The sequence below is a fragment of the Aotus nancymaae genome, unplaced genomic scaffold, assembly GCF_030222135.1.
Source record: "Aotus nancymaae isolate 86718 unplaced genomic scaffold, 86718_ANA_hifiasm-v0.15.2.pri h1tg000003l, whole genome shotgun sequence".
NCBI lineage: Eukaryota > Metazoa > Chordata > Mammalia > Primates > Aotidae > Aotus > Aotus nancymaae.
Genome location: NW_026988414.1, coordinates 56,654,091 through 56,669,393, shown reverse-complemented (window position 1 = coordinate 56,669,393; position 15,303 = coordinate 56,654,091). Strand labels below are relative to the sequence as shown.

At 37.0% G+C, this 15,303-nt stretch overlaps 1 long non-coding RNA gene across 1 annotated transcript in view; it reads right to left on the bottom strand.

Moving 5' to 3' along the window:
• Positions 1-15,303, bottom strand: part of LOC105718021 (uncharacterized) — a 79,014-nt gene that overhangs the window by 6,387 nt on the left and 57,324 nt on the right. Inside the window, exon 4 of the long non-coding RNA XR_002479446.2 lies at positions 3,489-3,646. This is a non-coding gene — a long non-coding RNA (uncharacterized LOC105718021). The remainder of the gene's footprint in view (positions 1-3,488; positions 3,647-15,303) is intronic.

Here is a 15,303-nt window from a genome sequence, read left to right as displayed (position 1 = left end):
CAAAATATTGAAAACTATTTTTTAATTGGTCTAGGAAGAGAGATGATTGATAAAATTAGCTAGGACACATAATGGCTACTTCATATATCGCTATACCATTTGCAATGTTTTCAAGGACTGTAGACTAACCATTAACATACTCAGAAAAAAACTGTTTTTTGTTTTGAAGGGTGACAGGGTCTTTCTCTGTCACCCAGGTTGAAGGGCAGTGATGCAATCATAACTCACTGTAACCTCAAACTCCCAGGCTCAAGAGATCCTCCCACTTCAGCTTCCAAAGTAACTAGAACTATAGGCACAAGACACTATACCCAGCTAATTTTTGTTGTGTTGTATAGAGATAGAATCTCTGTATTTGCCCACACTGGTCTCAAACTCCCGGGATCCAGTGATTCTCTGCCTCAAGCTTCCAAAGCACTGGGATTACAGGCAGGAGCCACTATGACCAGCCTGTTTTGGTTTCCTTTGGTCTCAGTTTTCTCTAAAAGTTTATGAACACAGTGTCATGGATACTCCCCAGGTACCACACTTTAAAAACACTTAAATCCCAACCTGAATCCTGTTAATGTCTCTGAATGTATACTTCTAAATACAATTCTATTTACAAGACACAGGATTTATAGTGTGTCTGATCTAGGCACTTTGGATTAAAATACTGATTTTCAGAGTATGATTCACAGACACCTTGGAGGATCCCCGAGCTTTTCAAGGACTCTAAAAGATAGAACTGTTTACAAAATAATATAAGACATTCTGTGCCTTTTTTACTGTGTCGACATTTTTGCTGAAAACGCAAAACCAATGGCAAAACTGCTGGCTCCTTAGCAAAAATCAGGCAGTGACACTCAAATGTACTGGCAGTCATTACATTCTTGACTGCCATGCTTCCCAGTAAAATCAAATAAATAAATAAAATGCCAGATTCAAGTAAGAGCATCTTTGATGAAGCAGTAAAAACTGCTATGCTTCAATCACTGAGTCTTTTTAATATTTTGGGTGATGAAATAAGAACTATGCATAAAGAACTATGCATAACTACCCATGTCTGCTGCATGTGGAAGTAGGAGGTTATATCCTAAAGAAAAGCACTTGTGTAATTTATTTGAGTTGCAAAATAAACTAGATACTTACATGGGATACCATTTGTACTTGAAAGAATGACACCAAATTATGGTTTTTCAAACTTGGGAATTTCACAAGCATTTTCTCAATAATGAAACCAAGTAATCCTGTCATCTTTAAGTAAAATAAATGTGTGTTTGTTTCTAATGATAGAATTTGAGCTCTCCAGTAAAAATTAGAATTTTAGGAAACTTGTATCTATCACTGTGAGGATGATAGGTTCCCAATACTTAGATACTTCTCTGAAGAGATCAAAGGTAAAATTAACAAATGTGATTTTTTAAATATTATATTATGCAATAAAATTATCAACACTTAAAAGATCCACACAAATCAGTGAATCAATATTTTTCCAAATGATCATTGCATAATTTTACAAAATAATGTATTCAAAGTTCAAGGTTCAAAACACATGGATATTAACGTAACAGAAGACAAAATTCATTGATGCAGTTTCAAAGTACACCTTACAACTAACCTTTAATAAACCAACAATTGTCACTTTAGTGTGGTATCAAAGAAGAATATTTGCAACAATCTTAAAAGACTATTAAAATACTCATAGCTTTTCCAACTATATTATCTGTGCATGAGGTTAAATTTTCTTCATATACTTCCATAAAACCAACATATAACATAATGAATGCAAAAGCAGATATGAGAATCCAGCAGTGTTTTATTAAGCCAGACGATGAGATTTATAACAAATGTAGCACGATGTCATTCTCTCACTAAATTTTGAAAATATATTTTTGTAAAAATGTTATTTATGTTAACATATAATGGGTTTGTTACTGTTATTTTTAAATGAATTAGTTTTCTAAAAAAAAATCCTCAGATTTAGTGTCTAATATGGTAAATATCTGTTGATAAAAAACATGTAAACAAAGTCTCCTTGGGGGGTCTTCAATATTGTTTAAGAGTTTAAAGGGAATCTGAGGCCAAAAAGCTTAAGAATCACTGGATTAAAATACTGATTTTATGTACTCTATTTTATTTTTAGATATGCCCTAAAAGTATATGTCATCTGATAAATCTCAGAAGCTGTACCTTTCATAAACAATATAATGTAATTTCAGTTTTAGGTTTCACACACATATACATTAATATGGAAGCTTATAATTAATTTGTGTAAATAGTCATTTTCATTGACAAGTAAATTTCCAACACCAAAATTATATAGGGCCTTTTGAGATTTGGAATTTTATTTTTCAATAAGATTTTCTACTTTGGAAGGCTGAGGTCAGCGAATCACTTGAGACCAGGAGTTCGAGTCTAGCCTGGCCAACATGGCAAAACTGCCTCTCTACTAAAAATACAAAAATCAGCTTGGCATGATGGCACACACCTGTAATTCCAGCTACTCGGGAGGATGAGTGCAAGAATCACTTGAACCTGAGAGGCAGAGGTTGCAGTGAGCCAAGATTGCACCATTGCACTCCAACCTGGGTGACAGAATGAGACTTTCTCTCTCTCTCTCTCTCTCTCTCTCTCTCTCTCTCTCTCTCTCTCTCCCCCCCACTCTATATATATGTATGTATATTTTAAACATATTTTGTATAAAAACTAGCCAGGCATGGTGGTGCATGTCTGTAGTCTCAGCTACTCAAGAGCCGGAGGCAGGAGGATTGCTTTTACTCGGTAGGCGGAGGTTGCAGTGAGCCAAGATCACTCCACCGTACCCCAGCTTGGGCAAAAGAGTGAGGCTCTGTCTCAAAAAATAAATAATAAAATCTATTTTGGATTTCATCATCAGTAAGTCACGACCACAAACAAAAGGGATCCATATATTGTACTTTTATATGTTAAAGCCATTTTTAAAAAAACACTTAGTGACTCATGACAACACTCAATATGTTTTATTTGGGATCCACGTTGAGAAATAGCTCAGAATCAAATACCGGGAAGGGGATAAAAGAAAACAGCAAAATCCCTCAAAACTATCTGCCCCCAGTAGATTTCTTATTTTTCAATAGGTAAGAGTTACACAATGAGTTTCCTTTTTCGCCTTTGAACTGCTGTGCTGCTCCAAGCCAAAAATCATGCTGATCTTCATGCTTGAACTTGGCCTGTTCTTCCCTCCAACTCCTATGCTATATTTTTCCCTTTCCTTCTTATTTGGACTTCTTATTGTATTTCCTTGTTTTTTAGCTATCTGAAATCCTTTCTGGAAAGATACGGGGTATAAGTGTAAACTAAAAAAACTAAACACAGAAAAAGAAAAAAACATGTACCGCCTATGAAATATAGACATTTATTTATATTAAATGTAAAAATATTTTGGCAGCCTGAGATCACTGGGAGAAATATATTATTAAATGACCTAATTATGCACTATATTTTTAGAAGTTACTAAAAACACTTACCCGTCTATGCCTTTCTCTGTCTTTACATTTTTCTCTCACCCAGTCGATAGTATGGAAATCATGATGTGTACCAACACCTGGAACTGGTTCATCCAAAAGATCCAGTAAATGTGCAGAACTGTTAATGCTGCCTCCATTTGTCATTGTATAATGAGTTCCTACAGAGCAAAAAAGGAATGATGTGTGTGTTTTAGAAGAGACAATAGTGAGCTATGTGACCGTCTTAGAAGTTCATTATTAAGTCACATAGAAATAATATTACTTGAAATCATTTTTTTCTTTTCTTTTCTTTTCTTTCTTTTTTTTTTTTTTTTCTGTTTTTTTTTTTTTTTTTTTTTTTTTTGAGACGGAGTTTCGCTCTTGTTACTCAGGCTGGAGTGCAATGGCGTGATCTCGGCTCACCGCAACCTCCGCCTCCCGGGTTCAGGCAATTCTCCTGCCTCAGCCTCCTGAGTAGCTGGGATTACAGGCACGCGCCACCGTGCCCAGCTAATTTTTTGTATTTTTAGTAGAGACGGGGTTTCACCATGTTGACCAGGATGGTCTCGATCTCTTAACCTCGTGATCCAGCCGCCTCGGCCTCCCAAAGTGCTGGGATCTTTCTTTTTTTTTTTTTGAGACAGAGTCTCGTTCTGTGGCCAGGCACCAGGCTGGAGTGCAGTGGCACGATCTCCACTTACTGCAACCTCCGCCTCCCGGGTTCAAGCAATTCTCCTGCCTCAGCCTTCCTGAGTAGCTGGGACTACAGATGCATGCCACCACGCCCAGCTAATTTTTTATATTTTAGTAGAGACGGGGTTTCACTATGTTGTCCAGGATGGTCTTGATTTCTTGACCTCGTGATCCGCCCGCCTCGGCCTTCCAAAGTGATGGGATTACAGGGAAATCATTTCAATTAGAGAAAAATATTAAGAAAGACTATCCAGAACTTGAAAATAAGGCCAAAAGATTATGCCATGTCCTTCTAACGTCAAACCCGAGTATCAACAATTAGCCTGCGTAATAGTCACCTGATGCTCTGGAGAATGTTGAATGACTATTTACCACTGATTAGGAATAGACTGTGAAATTAGAAAATGACTTGTAAAAGATAAACTGAAAACAGTAATTTTTATCTGGTAAAATGCAAATGAATTCTGTCCAGCAGAAAAAATAATTCTACGAGTTGTGATGTTGTTTTCACCCTGTAAGAATTTGCTTTATTTCACTGATGATACACACTTCAGTCTCACACATCCTCCTCTAAATTAGCCTTGTCATCAAGCTGGTTCCCTCATTATAGTCAAATATATATTTGACACATGTTCACTATATATCTTATATGAGTATCACAGACTTGAGAAATGTATCAGGAAGGACATTAAAACATAGCTCAAGAAAAAGAAATACAGTGGCTTTTAAATATGAAAATAAGCTCAATCTAACACACGAAATGAAAGGGTCGGGTGTGGTGGCATATGCCTGTAATCCCAGCACTTGGGAGGCTGAGGCCGGTAGATCACCTGGGGTCTGGAGTTCGAGACCAGCCCTGCCAACATGGTGAAACCCTGTCTCTACTAAAATTACAAAAAAATTGGCCAGGCATGGTGGCAGGTGACTGTAATCCCAGCTATTTTTGGAGGCTAAGGCAGGAGAATTGCTTGAACTTGGGAGGTGGAGGTTGAGGTGAGCTGAGATCTCACCATTGCACTCCAGCCTGGGCGACAAGAGTGAAATGCTATCTTAAAAATAAAACAAAAAAACAGAAATGCAAACCAAATTCACAATATCATTTTCCTCTGATTAGTAAAGATAAAGTGTGTGACTGCACTAAGTTAGCGAAGCCATGAAGAAAGAGGCCCTATCACAAAATTCGTAGTTTAAGTATGAACTAGAATAATCCCTCTGGGAAGGTGAAAGCTAACAAAATTTAATATACACAGATGCTCTTCAACCTAGCAAGTTCACTTCTAGGTTTTTTTTCCTTGCAGCTACACTTGCATAAATCCTTGAATAAATTCATAAATTATGTACAATGTGGGCAGAACATCTTACTATGAGCGATAGAAATAAAACAACAACATATTAATACCAAAGTGCTTATAATCTAAAATGGGTTGGCAAAGAGCCAAAGAGTAAATATTATAGGCTTTTGATGCCACGCAATTGCAACAACTCAATTCTGCATAGTAGCAGAGAAGAAATCACAGACAATATGTACATGAATGAGTCTGAATGTGTTCCAATAAAACTTTATTTACAAAACAGATGAAGGACAGGATTTGGCACATGGCTCGTAGTTTGCCAATCGCTGATCTAAAGTCTGTACAGCAGACTTTACAGCTGAAGACTTCTATTAATAATTTTTTTATATAAATAGCACTTTTCTATACAGTGTAGGAGATATGAAAATAATTTTTTTAAAAAAAGTCCCTGACTTCCCAGTGCAATATATAATATTTTTATAATATAACAAATTATATTTCAAAACAAAGTGCAAATATTAAAGTTTCCAGGTTCCAAAATACTTTGACTACAATTTCATGTTAGCTATATTTAATTTGTTAAAAAGAAAGAAATCTTGGGACTGTAGTACCTAGAACTAGGTGGGTTTAATCTAAGAAAATTTCCTAAAAAAATATGAATTTTAAATTGTAATTTGAAATAAATTAGGTTATGGTTTCACAATGAGAATTATAGCTATACATTTCATGTTAGACACACTTAACACCTATTTCTGAAAGAAGAAACATATGATATGAGTATAGTCTGTAAAAGACAATTTATATTACTGTTAGAAAAAGAGTTTTCGGGCCAGGTGCAATGGCTCATGCCTGTAATCCCAGCATTTTGGGAGGCCGAGATGGGTGAACTGCCTGAGCTCAGGAATTTGAGACCAGTTTGGGCAACATGGCAAAACATCATCTCTACTAAAAATACAAAAAAAAAAAAAAAAAAGCTGGGTGTGGTGGTATGCACCTGTAGTCCCAGCTACTCAGTAGGCTAAGTTGGGAGAATTGCTTGAGCCCAGGTTGGTTGGTCGAGGCTGTAGTGAGCAGTGATCATGCCATTGTATTTCAATCTGGGCCACAGAGCAAGAGGCCGTCTCAAAAAAAAAAAAAAGGACTGAAAGAAATAAAAGAAAAAGAGTTAAGAGTGTAAAAAATAGGCTGAATAAGAAATATGATAATCCAAGTGAAAATTATTAGACTTGACAGTGGAAGTAAAGACATACAAGCATTTTGGGAGGCAATTTGGAAATACCTATCAAAATACAAGGGTTGTACTTCTAGGAATTAATTCCACAAGTGCACAAAACCTTAAATATTTAATTGAACCATTACTTGCAATACTGGAAAATTCAAACCAGTGGAAATATCTTGTATTAAATTATGTATATTTATGCAATGGAATATAATGCAGCAGTTAAAAAGAATAAGGTTGATCAATATATACTGATATTAAAAAGTTGGCTACAATATATTGCAGTTTTTAAAAAGGGGCCAGGTGTAGAACAGCATTTTAAATATGCAAATTACTGTGCAAATTTATTTTGGTTTAAAAATTATGCTTCACAGGTATGCTTATGAATACAGAGAAAACAGTATGACCAAAGATGAGACAGTATATTAATAAAGGTCATCTCTGGGGACTAGAATGGACAAAAGCAGAAAATGAACTTTTATTTTCTACTTTGTACTTACAGGTATATATATACGTATAAGCACACACACAATATTTTCATAGGACCATGGATCCAGCTATGAAAATACAGAAATTCTAATGAATCCAATCATCATTTAAGTAAATAGAGCAACAAACTGTTATCAAAAGGCCCAGATTCTAGTCCTGGACAGCTGAGTAACTTTAGACAAGTCGCCTTTAAATATTAAGTATCTATCAGCATCCTTGACAACTATATGATATATGCTACAGCTTATAATAAAGATATATAAGCAAAGAAACATTTAAATTTTTCCCGAGGCACTATAAACTTTGAAAACCTCATAATTTCAAATAGGTGATTTTAGCAAAAGTGATTATAAATTATACCCTCAAATTATTTTGTAATGTCGATTTTAATGCCAAAAATTACCTAGAGGTTATTATTCAAAATGTAACTAATTATTTGATATAGCATATAAAGAGTGGCACTCTATACTAATGTTTAAAAAAACACTGTAAAAACAAAACACAAGACATGTTTATTTTATTAGAGGACCTTTAAAGAATGGAGCAAAATTCCCAGACTACTCTTACAGTCTTTCTAGTTTAAACGAACTCATTCTGTTTTGTTTACAGATAAAGAAACAATTATATATGTTAAAGCCAGAATCTGAACTTTTCATAATTACTACAAACTTAGACTAGTGAAAGAGACCATTTGAAATCAATTTGAGGGTGGGATAAGGGAGGAATGTACAAAGAACCACGATGCCAACACTGTTGACTAATCTTACTACTGCTGAGATATAAGCCAAATAAACTATAGAGTAGCTTTTTTTGATAATTCTAAGAGGCAGTAAGAACAAGACATGAATATAAAAGGGGCTAATATTTTAAACAATAGTACTAATATATGTTTGTTTGCTTTTACCAGGTCCAACAGGGTTCTTGTTTATCTACTGTTTATTACATTTAAGGGTCTGCCTTGGAAGCTGGGAGTGGTGGCTCATGCCTGTAATCCCAACACTTTGGTGGGCTGAGGAGGATGGATCGATTGATCTCAGGAGTTAGAGACCAGCCTTGGAAACGTGGCGAAACCCCGTCTCTACAAAAACCAGCTGGGCATGGTGGTATGCACCTGTAATCCCAGTTACTCAGGAGGCTGAAGTGGGAGGACTGCTGGAGACTGGGAAGTAGAGGCTGAAGTGAGCCTGTGATTGCGCCAACGCACTCCAGCCTAAGCGACAGCCAAACTCTGCCTCAAAAAAAAAAAAAAAAAAAAAAAAAAGTGTGCCTTGGAAAGGTGTAAAACTTCTAAAAGGAGAGTAGTACACTGATATCAGTGTTTAGCAGAAGTACTCCAAGAATAAATAATTTATACCATTCTTGGCCAAGGGTTTAAACGCTCAATCCCTGCATTGTGATGCCCACGTTCATCTACATACACACAGCACATACTCAAAAGCTTAAAGCTTTAATAAAGCTCTTCCCCACACCCTATCCTAATTTTATGTAGTAACTTCCACTTTGCAAAAGCTACCTGAAAGGCCACACATTTTCTTGAGAAAAAGCAATTAGAGAATAAATATAACTAGAGAAACACTTATAATATCTTGACATATGTGAGAATCTCTGACTCTGCTTTCCATGTAATATTAAAACTGATCATTTAGAAAATGCATTTGCAGCCAAGAATCAAAAGCCTCTTACGGCTTTCTGGTAAGATATATAGTACTTTTGTGGTATTCTGGCCAAAAATGCACAAAATGAATCTTCTAAGGAAAAACCAGATACAGCCAAACTAAGGGAAATACTGCAAAAAAAATGGATTGCATTCTTCAAAAATGTCAAGGTTATAAAAGATAAAGAATGACTGAGGAACTGTTCTAGATTAAAAAAGAAATGACAAATAAAGGTAACATGTGCTTAAGGATTAGCTCCTAGACCAGGAAAGAAATCTTCTTTCTTTTGTACTATAGGACATAGTGGGACAACTGGCATATTAGAAAAGGGTCTGCAGATCATGTCAAAGTATGGTATCAATGTAAATGTTCGGATTTTGAAGGGTAGACGTGTACAATAGCTATATAGAAGAAATGTCCTTTCTTGAGGGAATACACACTGAAGTATTTAGGACTAAAAGCACATTACGTCTGCATTTTACTCTCTACATGGCTCAGAAAAAAATATATAGTGTATACATGCCTTATATCTATATAAAATGTGACATATGCATATAATGACATATATGATACTTTGAGAATAGAGACATAATGAACAAATGTGGTAAAATATTAACATTTCAGGAATCAGGGTGATGGGCATATAGGCATCTCCGTACTATTTTCAAACTTCTGTAAGTCTGAAGTTACTTTCAGAAAAAGCCTACTATGAACTATTTTACAAACTTCATTTTCCCCCTTACATTGCCCTTCTCTGGGTAGAGCTGAAGAAACATGGACTACTGATCTTATTACTCTTTATGCAAAAAACAAAAAGCAAAATTTCTATACCACTTAGCACGTGTCCATAATACACTGCTAGCCCCAAACAAAATATACATTTCTCCAAAAGATTTATGAATGACAAAGTAGAAAAGTACAGACTGTTCTCATTTTTATGAGGTAGAAAAAGGTACAATAGTGTAATAAACATTTACACTAGTGCTTTCAGTGACTTTCAAATAATTACTCTGTGGAAACTACTCAATTTATGGAACAATTCAGCAATCAAAATCTCTGAAGACCAGAACATTTTCAAATATTTAAACATTTACTTGAGTATGTGACATTTTAAATATTTTCTCTTATAGTTTGTTCTACCAAATACGGAAATCTGAGTATAAAGAAGGGGAAGAAAAGGAAAATTTCTATCCTAAACTGGGCAGAAGACACCGTATTTCTAATGTGATCACAGAAATGCCTACATGCCTTACATGAGAAGTAATTTTAAAGGTATAATGCTTTCTAACAGTAACAATGGCTTTAAAATAATTCTATTGCACTGTTTCTTTGCATATAGTTCTCTGAAACCTAGATTTGTATAAGATATAACTTACATAGGCTAAAACGAGATAAATACACAAAACCTATATATACGTTAAAATTTTTTTTAAAGCAACAGTGTAAGTTATCCAATTCTTACCTCTCAATTTCATCTTAAGCATGAATAAAGAATTATCTTTTAGGTACTGTCACAGCATAAATTAAAGTTCTCTTCTACATAAAGTGCATCTCCTCTTTTTTCCTGTAATAGTATTTCAAAGGCTGGGTATGGTGGCTCACACCTGTAATCCCAGCACTTTGGGGGGCTAAGGCAGGCAAATCACTTGAGGCCAGGAGTTCAACCAGCCTGGCTAACATGGCAAAACCCCAACTCTACTAAAAATATAACAATTAGCTGGATGTGGTGGTGCACAACTGTAGTCCCAGCTCCTCAGGAGGCTGAGGTGGGAGCATGGCTGGAATCTGGGAGGCAGATGTTGCAGTGAGCCAAGATCACACCACTGCACTCCAGCCTGGGCAACAGAGCAAAACCCTGTCTCAGAAAAATAAAAAACTAAAATAGGTCAGGCATAGTGGCTCATGCCTATAATCCCAGCACTTTGGGAGGCCAAGATGGGTGGATCATCTGAGGTCAGAAGATCGAAACTAGACTGGCCAACATGGTGAAACTCCGTCTCTACTAATAATACAGAAAAATTAGCCAGGCTTGGTGGCACATGCCTATAATCTCAGTTACTCAGGAGGCTGAGGCAGGAGAATTGCTTGAACTCGGGAGGAAGAGGGTTGCAGTGAGCCACGATCACACCATTGCACTCCCGCCTGGGTGACAAGAGTAAAACTCCAACTCAGGAAAAAAAAAAAAAAAAAAAAATATATATATATATATATATATATATATATATATATATATATAAAATATAAATGTAAATATATATAACATATATAAAACATTTATATATAAAACATGTATATATGTTATAGATATATAATTATATATTTTATATATAATATAGGTATGTATAACATAAATAAATATGTAACATATAATATATATGTATATATATGGGGTTTTTTTGAGACGAAGTCTCACTTTTGTCTAAAATATACATATATATTTCGCTCTTGTCTAAAATAGAAATATACATACATATATATAAATTAGGAAAGTTAATTAGGAAATGATAATATGGCTTTTCTAAAACTGGTATCTGGAGGAAACTCCAGAAGACAAAGAGAGGTCTTTAGGATGAAATAAAGGTTGTAGTGATGCTGCAGCTTCGTTGATTATGCCTTTCTTTCTCTCCTCAGTAAAAGCTCTTTTTAGAGTTAGATTTTATTAACCTAAAATAAAAGCATTTACTCTGGACTTCCATTTCTCAAAGCATATGCACTTCTCACTGATCTGTGAAGACAGTAGTGGAGCTGCCGTGGAAGACCTCTAGGAGAGACTAAGCAAGTTTCCTTAGTCCACATTATTTACTTGTCCCCTCCACACACCTTCCCATTACCAATTCAGTCAGAAACATCCATTGCCATAAAAAAAGAAACACACAGCAGAGCATGGAGAATGCAATTTGATACTATGGTGTCCTAGTTTCAAAGGTAGGCTTCTGAAACCCATAGAAGAGACAAATTCTTCTTATTTTAAGTTCTGGGATACATGTTCAGAATGTGCAGGTTTGTTTTATAGGTATACGTGTGCCATGGTGGTTTGCTGCACCTGTCAACCCATCATCTAGGTTTTAAGCCCCAAATGCATTAGGTATTTGTCTTAATGCTCTCCCTCCCCTTGTCCCCCACCCCCAAATGGCCGCAGTGTGTGATGTTCCCCTCCCTGTGCCCATAGATTCTCATTGTTCAACTCCCACTTATAAGTGAGAATATGCAGTGTTTGGTTTTCTGTTCCTGTGTTAGTTTGCTCAGAATGATGGCTTCCAGCTTTATCCATGTACCTGCAATGAATACAATCCTACCCTTCACCATCACCATCCCTCTTTACCTTTGGTTCCAGTCCACTGGTTCCTATATTACTTAAAATGCTGCAATAGAAAATTGCAGAGGTGGTGAGCAGTGCTTTGCTCCCAGCACTCACATCCTTATGCTTTAGCAGAAGTTTATGTTAAGAGTGCATCCCCATTCTCACCCTCAGTTGTTCTAGGCATCTTATGCCACAGGAAGTGTGCCTTTACCCCAGGTGTACTCACAAACTGGTTTTCAAAATTCTTTTTTAGCTACTGAAATGTTTCTCAAAAGAAAAAACAAAGTTGAGAAATGTTTCTCACTGACATAGTATATGCATATGTACTTAAATAAAACCAAAGTTTAGCAAACAATACTTACTACATAGTGTATACTGCTATTTTACTTTCTGTTTTGTAAATCTTTCCTTTTAAAATACTGGTCACAATTCAATTGGTTTTATGATCAACATGTTAAGACTTGACATTTGACAAACACTGAACTAGAAAAATATAGGCATTAATAAAATTGCCTGCTTTCCCATAAATACAAATATAATTTTACCCACAAGCTTTCCACATATATTTGCTGAATTGAACTTAAAAAAAAAAAAAAGCACAAAACCTTAGTTGCTGCACCTTAAACTGAGCTTATTAGTAAACATCACAGTGACATTCAAAGGAGCCTAAGTCTTTTCAAAGGAGCTTAAGTCTTTTCTCAAAGAGGTACATCCAAATAATAGTTTTACATGAAAAATGATGCATACAGTTATTTGATGAGAGTTACTTACTACCTCTGTGGTCAATCCCCAAAGACGTGATATAGTGATCCTTGTCATTTAGGTTCATAACGCAGATTACTGTTACATAAGACACATACAAAACATATGAGCCTTTTTAAAAAAAATTGTGGAAGGAAGAAGGCAGAAATCCAAAATAATATGTATTCCCTCACAACCTAATTGCTTCTGTATGTTAGAAGCAGGAAGTCTAGCCCTGAATTTTTTTTTCTCCCTCTGTGACCTTACTGATTAAAAAAAAAAAAAGGCCATCCTGGTAAGGGAGGGGAAAGTAAGCATCATAAATTGATAGTGGAAGTTCCAGAATGTTAGCAGACTCCAAATCAAAAATTAAAAAGATAGTAGCAAGCATAGTGCCTCACATTTAGCAGATCATCAATTAAATGTATATTGGGTAAATGAATAGTATAAATGAGGCATATACTATTAAAATTTGTTCAGTCACTCAGTCATATTTAACTCTCTAAACTGCAAGGACTTGTAAGTTAATACCAAATACCAAAGAAGTTTACCAAAGATACACAACCAGGCAGCAGCAATGCTAAGCCCATTACTCAATTCACTGTTTTCTTCTCTGTTCTGTTGCCACCTCAAAATAAAAAGCCACATCCTTAGTTAGAGATAAGGTGGATATTAAGTCATCTGTGTCATTGGAAACAAGTTCCACATTCAATTATTATGTCTGCATATAAGATGAGCTGTATAGTACATGAATACAAAGGTTTATAAAATTTGATAAATTTCATATTTCATAAATGTATAAAATTTATTAGAGAAACTAGAGTAAACCCATTTTATGACCAAATTAAAGTTGTAAAGGGCTACAAAAAAATAGAAATTTAACATATGTGGGGAGGGATCCAAGATGACCAGTTAGGAGCAGCTCAGGATTGCAGCTCCCAGTAAAAGCGCAGAGGATGAGTGGATGCTGTATTTCCAGATGGATTTTTATGCCCACAGACCAGGAGATTCCTAGGCAGAGGAGCCCCACAGGTCGCCAGCGTGGCTGGTTTGGCCAGCACAGCTATTTTGGCCTGCGCAGCTGTTTTGCTGGTGCCCTGCAGTGGCGGTTCTCCGTACAAAATACACGAGTCTGGGAGCCATTTTAGCTGGCGATTGGAGCTCTGGGAAGGCAGAGTCGCCCATTCATCTGATTAAAAAGGGGACTGAAACAGGGAGCCAGGCCAGGAGATTCCCAGGCAAAAAAGCACCACAAATCTCAGCGACACTGTTTCAGCCAGTGCAGTGGGTTGCTGCATGGGAAATCACACAGATCCCAGCGCCTTTTCAACAGGCAACTGGAACACCTGGGAGAGAGTCGACCATTCAACTAAAAAAAATGTTCTGAGGCAGGGAGCCAGGTGATCAGGCTTGGCTAGTCCCACACCCACAAAAAAACAGCAATTGGAAATGCTCTGGGTTGAGAGTTTCACAGCAAGCACAGCTGAACCCGGGAAGGTCCAGCTCTGTGGGGGAGGGGCGTCTGCCATTACTGAGGCACTCCACCACTACGGAGGTAGTCCGCCATTGCTGAGGCAGCCCGCCATTGCTGAGGCAACCTGCCATTACAGAGAGAGTCTGCCATTACAGAGGTGGGCCACCATTGCTGAGGCAGTTCTAACTACACCCGTATAAACAGGACTGCAGGGAAGTTTACACAGCAGCTGGGCGGAGCCCACAGCAGCTCAGCAAAGCCTCTGTAGGCACACAGTGACTAGGCTGCCTCCTTGCTGGGCAGGGCAGCCCTGAAAAAAAGGCAGCAGCACGACGGAAACTCATAAATAAAGCCCTAACTCCCTGGGACAGAACACCTGGGGAAGAAAAGGGGTTTATGAGTTCTGCTGCAGCAGACTTAAACGTACCTGCCCAGCAGCTCTAAGTGAACAACAAAGCTCACAGCTCAGCACTTGAGCTCCTATAAAGGACAGACTGTCTCCTCAAGCAGCTCCCTGACCCCCGTATATCCAAAGAGTCACCTCATAAAGGAGAGCTCAGACTGACATTTGGTGGGTATCCTTCTGGGACAAAGATAGCAGAAGAAGAAACTGGCAGCAACCCTTAGTGTTCTGTAACCACTGCAGGTGATCCCCAAGCAAGCAGGGCCTGGAGTGGACCTCAGCAGTCCTACAGCAGAGGGGCCAGACTGTTAGAAGGAAAACTAAGAAACAGAAAGAAATAACTTCATCATCAACAAACTGGATGTCCACTCAGAGACCCAATCTGAAACTCAACAACTACAAAGATGACAGGTGGATAAATCCACAAAGATGGGAAGAAACCAGCACAAAAAGGATGAAAACACCCGAAACCAGAACGCCTCTCCTCCTACAAGGGATCACAACTACTCACCAGCAAGGGAACAAGGCTGGATAGAGAATGAGTGTGATGAATTGACAGAATCAGGCTT